This window comes from Meriones unguiculatus, chromosome X, assembly GCF_030254825.1.
Source record: "Meriones unguiculatus strain TT.TT164.6M chromosome X, Bangor_MerUng_6.1, whole genome shotgun sequence".
In the NCBI taxonomy this organism is placed as follows: domain Eukaryota; kingdom Metazoa; phylum Chordata; class Mammalia; order Rodentia; family Muridae; genus Meriones; species Meriones unguiculatus.
This window is the reverse complement of record NC_083369.1, coordinates 42,173,397-42,179,396: the sequence shown is the minus strand read 5'-3', so window position 1 is coordinate 42,179,396 and position 6,000 is coordinate 42,173,397.

Below are 6,000 nucleotides of genomic sequence, written 5' to 3'. Positions count from 1 at the left end.
TTTTGCCATCCAAAGTTCCAAGTTGGTAAGAAAAAGTTTCCATTGCCTTTATCTTATATTAGTAACACAACCTGGGAGTGATTACTCATGCCTGTAGCCCCATCACTTGGGAGGTGGAAGCAAGAGAATCAAGAATTCAAAGTCATCCTTAGCTACACATAGCAAGTTTGAGGCCAGCCTATTCCCCCTGTGACCTTGTCTCAAGAGAAAGGTTGGTAACAAATATGCTGTTTAAAATAACAATACAGAGCCCTGGAGAGATGGCTCAGCAGTTAAATGCACTGGCAGCTCTTCTGGAAGAAACACATTCTATTCCCAACACCCACATGGTGGCTCCAGTTCCAGGGGATTTAATGCCCACTTCTGGCCTTTGCAGGCACTGCACACATGTAGCGCAGAAAATTGTAGGCAATGTTTATTCGTACACGTAATTTTTTTCATTAAAAGAAGCCCCAGACATGGTGACACATGCCTATAATCTCCGCACTTAGGGAGGCAGAGGCAGGAGGATCTCTGTGAGTTTGAGGCCAGCCTGGTCTACAAAGGGAGTCCAGGACAGCCTATCTTGAAAAACAAAACAAACAAACAAAAAAAGAGCAATATAGTAGAGTACATAGCAGTATGCATCTGCCGTTGCTTGAACCAGAAGTTTGAGACTAGTCTGAGCAACATAACTAAAAAAGTAGTAAGCCAGGAGTAGTGGTACACACCTTTAATCCTGGCAATCAAGAGGAAGAGGCAGAAGACTATGAGTTTGAGGCCAACCTGGTATACACAAGCCAGCCAAGACTGCAAAGTGAGACTCTGCCTCAAAAATAGAAAGAGGGGGGGGAAGGGAGGAAGGGAGGAAGGATGGGAGGGAGAGAGAGAAGAAAAAAGGAAGGAAGGAAGGAAGGAAGGAAGGAAGGAAGGAAGGAAGGAAGGAAGGGGAAAAAAGAAAGAAAGAAAAAGAAAAAGGGGCTTACAAAAAAACCTCAGTAGTTAAGAGAACTCACTTTTCCTCTAGAGTTCCTAGGTTCATTTCCTAGCACCCACATCAGGCATCTCACTATCACCTCTAATTCCAGTTTCAAGGAATGTGAACTTACCTTTGGGGTAAGTACCAGGCATATATGGTGCATATAAACTCTCTCTCTCATACACAAACACGTAATGGAAGTTTTGGTTTCTTTGTATGTTATGTAAATATGCTTTTGTTTTAATCCCAAGTGTGAGATTTTAGTTGAGCTATAGTTTCTACACACCTATTAAATGTGTTGTGCGTGGCATGATCTTTGCCAGCCGGTAAATGCTTTCCACATGCCACATGGAGAGAGGCATGCTCTTGGACTCTGAGAGTATAAATATGAAGCTGAGAAAGAGACTGTGCTGTGTTCAGTGGACTTTGTTGTTGGCATGTGGTGTGGCATGGAGCAGTTTGGAGAGACCAGAGAACAGAGGTGGTGTGGCAGTTTGGCACAGACGGATGGAGAAAAACGCTTCAAGACGCAGTGGCATGAAGGAGACTGCTAGCTGCACCTGTGGTTGACGAAGATTGGAGATTGGTGTAGAGCCCTAACAGAATCTCTTGACCCTAAACAGCAAGGAGAAGTACAGGGGTCTGGCCCCCTCTCCCCACTAACCTTTTCTCTCTCCTACCTAAGGTTGGGAGATTGGTGGAAGGGAGGTAGAGGCATAAACACCCCAAATAAAGTAGAGTTTTAAAAAAGACCACTACAGGTGGCTTTCCACTATACACATACACATACACACAGAAATCTTTTTTTTTTTTAAGAGTAGATAGTCAGGTGTGGTGATGCACACCTTTAATTCCAGCACTTAAAAGGCAGAGGCAGGTGGATCTCTATGACAAACACTTAAAGAAATGTTCAACACCATTAGCCATTGCGGAAATGCAAATCAAAACTACTTTTAGATTACTCCTTATACCTGTCAAATTGGCTAAGATCAAAACTCAAGTGACAGCTCATGCTGGTAAAGCTCATGTGGAGAAAGGGGAACACTCTTCCATTGCTAATAGGAGTGCAAAGTTGTACAGTCACCATGTAAATCAAATGGAAGTTCCTCAGAAAATTGGACATTGATTTTCCTCAAGACCCAGCTATACCACTCTTGGGCATATACCCAAAGGATGTTTCATCCTACCACAAGAACACTTGCTCAACTATGTTCATAGCAGCTTTATTCATAATAGCCAGAAACTGGAAACAACTTATATATCTCTCAGTCAAAAAATGGATAAAGAAAATGTGGTACATTTACACAATGGAGTATTACTCAGCTGTAAAAAACATGAGCTGTGGTGGATGAGAGAGAGGGAGGGAAGGTGGGACTGGGAGACAAGATGCAATAGGACTACAACCAGAATATAAAGTGAATAAAAATTAATTAATTAATTTTAAAATGTTACAAATAAAAAAATGACATCATAGCCAGGCAGTGGTGGCACATTCCTTTAATTCCAGCACTTGGGAGGCAGAAGCAAATGGATCTCTCTGAGTTTGAGGACAGCCTGGTTTACAGAGCTAATTTTAGGACAGCCAAAGCTACACAGAGAATCCCTGTCTCAACAAAACAAAAAAAAAAAAAAAAAAAAAAAGAGGAGTCACTTGCATCCTGCCTTGTACCAAGCACTCTCTAGATAGATGACCAGCCTGCTAGAGGCCTCTGATATCACTTGGCATATTTTTAAAATCTGAGCTTCTTTTGAAAGTTTTTCTATATTAATAAAGCTGGTTCAAACTCATCAGCTTTCCCAGTGGCTGAGACCATAGGCAAGTTCCAACATACCTGATAAAATGAAACTTTTGGCTTTAAGAACGTCATTCACATGTACCTGTAGGAAACAACATAGAAGGTATCTTTGTGGCCTTCACCAGATTGTACTATGGTATAACAGCTAGTAAAGCATCATTGACTCAGCCCCCAAGGACTCTCCTACTGCCATGATTGGAAGACGTCTTGAACTGTGTGTGCTTGCCATTCGCACTCTCTGTCCTCAAGGTCTGACACTAATCTGCTCTGTCTTTCAATTTCTGTCATAATGAGACTACTATATAAATAGAATCATATAATACATGATTTTGTTTGGGGACATAAGATTTCATGTAGCCAGGCTGCCTTAGATTTTGTTGTGGAGCCCAGGCTGGCCTCAAACTGGAACTCATCTGGCTTCTACCTCCCAAGTGTTAGGATTACAGGTGTGGACCACTAGGCCTGGCCATATGTGTACCCTTCAGTTTTTCTTTTCTCACCCCAATGTTTAAGGCCATGGAGATTCATCTAATTTATTTGCATTGTATTAACGTTTTCTTACTTATAATTAATTTAACTTTATTTTATTTTTTTTGGAGACAGGTTCTCATTTAGTCTAGGCTGGCCTTGAACTCATTATGTAGCTAAAGATGACTTTGAACTATTGCCTCCACCTATTGAATGCCAGGATTACAGGTGTTTGCTACTATGCCTGGCTGTTCTTTTAATCATTGGGTAGCAATTTATAGTAGGGTGTACTGCTGCTTACCCATTCATATGACTATGGAAGACAAGATGTTTCCACTTTTTCATTGTTATTAAGTAAAGCTGCTCCAATCATTTCTGTATAGCTTTCAGTGTGAATAGTGGTTTTCATTTCTGGGATAATTGCCTAAGACTGCAATTACTACGCTGTAATGAAATTGTGTGTTTTGTTACAAAGAAATTGACTCTTTTTTCAGAATGTATTTATTATTATTATCATTATTAATCTGTACTTTAGTCCAACTAGTCATTAACTCTTCACGGTGCAGTCAAATATAAAACAAAATTTAAAGAAATAAGTAGTGGTTGTAGAGAAATCTAGAACCCTTAAGGATAGAAGAAATCAATGAATCACATTAGAACTTAACCCTTAGCCTGATGGTTGGTTTTATTATTGTTGTTCTTTATTATATGTATAAGTGTTTTGCCTACATGTATATATGTGTACCACCTCTGTGCTGAGTATCCATAGAGGCCAAAAGGGGTGTTCGATATCCTGGAACTGGAGTTGCAGAGAGTTATATGTTGCCATGTGGGTGTTGGAAAAGCAACCGGGTCCTCTGGAAAAGCAACCAGTCCTCTTAAACCCTGAGCCATCTCTTCCACTGCACAATTGTCCTTTTAGCAAGTAAAGCTTGCTATTGGCCAAGAACAGAAATGATTAATCCTTTATCATACATCTTTGAGATTATTACTTCCTGCACTTGAGGTTAGCGCCTATACCTAAAGACTCTCAAACTTGTAAGAGATCTGCCAATCTGTTGGTGCCAGAGACATCCTGTCTGTAGCAGTAGAGGTTGTTGAAGTCTACTTGGCCATATTCTAGTTTTGTGCCAACCACCAAATTGACACAGCAGGCACAATGAGGTGCAGGATGGTGAGAGGAGACACAGGGCTTCCAAACCAAAATCCTAAAAGAAATGAAGAGAGGAAGGAGGGAAGGGAGGAAGGAAGGAAGGAAGAAAGGAAGGAAGGAAGTTCACTGCCTTGACTGAAACTGAACAGCGTACAGTAGTGATAGGATAGATTGTTCTGGGCCTGTTTGCTCAGCTGTTTTGGTATTGGGTGCCAAGAAGCAGATGATGCAGTGTGCGCTCTCATACTCAGTTGTGTACATTTGATGGTAGAGTTTGGAGACATAAGATCTTCAGGCTCCAGCAGATGCAGAGCTTGCCAGGATTCTGAGCCTCTGCTACATACAGGTTAAGACCTGGTTCTACAGGGACTATTTCTAACAGGAACTCAATAACTGGCTCTTTGGTTTCCCCACCCCCGAAGGGAGGAGCAGTCCTGTTAGGCCACAGAGGAGGGCTTTGCAGCCAGTCCTGAAGATACCTGATAAAACAGGATCAGATGAATGGGGAGGAGGTCCCCCCTATCAGTGGACTTGGAAAGGGGCACGGTGGAGATGAGGGAGGGAGGGAGGGACTGGGAGGGAATGAGGGATCGGGACACGGCTGGGATACAGAGTTAATAAAATGTAACTAATAAAAAAAATTAAAAAAAAAAATGTTAAAAAAAAAAAAGACCTGGTTCTAAGACTAGAAAAGGAAATGGAAAAGATGAGCAAGAAAACGAGTGGCTATATGACTGACTTAGGTACTCAGCAGCTCCAGAATGCCCAGGCCTCCATTACTAATCCCAGAGGAGCTGGCAAACACATCTGAAAGCTTTCTCATGTGGAGCACCCAGTCCTGAAACAGCTTAACTTGCATCAGCCAGATCTGCAATGGTCATTCCTAGAACACTCAGTCCTGGTACAATCAGACCTGGGACAACCAGGCCCAGAATAATCCATCTCTTCACTGTTGCATACTGTAATCTCCAGCCTCTTCTGTGTTCCAAAGGTCAGCACTGGTTGATTTGGAGACCATAGTGGAAACCTGTGGGAAAATTCATCGATATTCTAGTGCTGGGGATTCTTCCTAGATTCCTCAGCACATACACAGCTTAATGGTGTGATGTGTACGCTATTCAGTTTCAGTCAAGGCAGTGAACTTCCTTCCTTCCTTTCTTCCTTCCTTCCTTCCTCCCTTCCCTCCTTCCTCTCTTCATTTCTTTTAGGATTTTGGTTTGGAAGCCCTGTGTCTCCTCTCACCATCCTGCACCTCATTGTGCCTGCTGTGTCAATTTGGTGGTTGGCACAAAACTAGAATATGGCCAAGTAGACTTCAACAACCTCTACTGCTACAGACAGGATGTCTCTGGCACCAACAGATTGGCAGATCTCTTACAAGTTTGAGAGTCTTTAGGTATAGGCGCTAACCTCAAGTGCAGGAAGTAATAATCTCAAAGATGTATGATAAAGGATTAATCATTTCTGTTCTTGGCCAATAGCAAGCTTTACTTGCTAAAAGGACAATTATCAGGTAAAGGATTTAAGTTCTGATATGTTTCATTGATTTCCTTTACCCTTGAGGACTATGGGTTTCTCTACAACCACTATTTTGTTTGTTTGTTTTTTTAATATTTTTTTAAAAA